This window comes from Octopus bimaculoides, chromosome 7, assembly GCF_001194135.2.
Source record: "Octopus bimaculoides isolate UCB-OBI-ISO-001 chromosome 7, ASM119413v2, whole genome shotgun sequence".
Classification (NCBI taxonomy): domain Eukaryota; kingdom Metazoa; phylum Mollusca; class Cephalopoda; order Octopoda; family Octopodidae; genus Octopus; species Octopus bimaculoides.
The window spans coordinates 75021732-75022558 of record NC_068987.1 but is presented as its reverse complement, the minus strand read 5'-3'; the positions used below and the strand labels follow the sequence as shown (position 1 = coordinate 75022558).

General features: G+C 41.2%; 1 protein-coding gene across 1 annotated transcript in view; it reads left to right on the top strand.

Annotated features, from left to right (window-relative positions):
• Positions 1 to 827, top strand: part of LOC106878138 (uncharacterized) — a 51744-nt gene that overhangs the window by 50072 nt on the left and 845 nt on the right. The gene's annotated exons all lie outside the window — the stretch shown is intronic.

Below are 827 nucleotides of genomic sequence, written 5' to 3'. Positions count from 1 at the left end.
GGACAGGTGGTGTAAACAACAAAAAGATGTATTAGTTTGACGCTTGGGAATACAGAAAGTCTTTAACGTTTCAAGCTACGCTTTTCAACAGAAAGAATACGGAGAAAACAAGGAGAAAAAAATTGAATGGTTTGGTCAGCGATCAATCATGGCTTCTATATATACATACGATGGGTTTCTTTCAGTTTCTGTCTACCAAATCCACTCACAAGGCTTTGGTCTGCCCAAGGCTATAGTTGAAGACACTTGCCCAAGGTGCCACGCAGTGGGAATGAACCCGGAACCATGTGGTTGTTAAGCAAACTACTTACCACACAGCCACTCCTGCACCTGTATATACTTCACTATGGAAAGCTACACATCTTCAAAGTGGAGAGTGTAATGATATAAGGATATCACTATGGAAGGCAACACACAACATAGTACAGCACAAAGTAATACAGTCGAGATCGTTGCCAGTGCCCCTGGACTGGCTCTTGTGCGGGTGGCACATAAAAGACACCATTTCGAGCATAGCCGTTTTCGTGCGGGTGACATGTAAAAGCATCCACTACACTCTCTGAGTGGTTGGCGTTAGGAAGGGCATCTAGCTGTAGAAACTCTGCCAAATTAGATTGGAGCTTGGTGTTGCCATCCGGTTTCACCAGTCCTCAGTCAAATCGTCCAACCCATGCTAGCATGGAAAACGGACGTTAAACGATGATGATGATGTAATAAAACATTGTTACAATTTATATCTTAGTGAGGTATTAACAGACATCGAGAGAAATAACTGAAATATGAACTTTTTATTTTAAATTTTGTCTTTATTATTATGTAAAGGATTC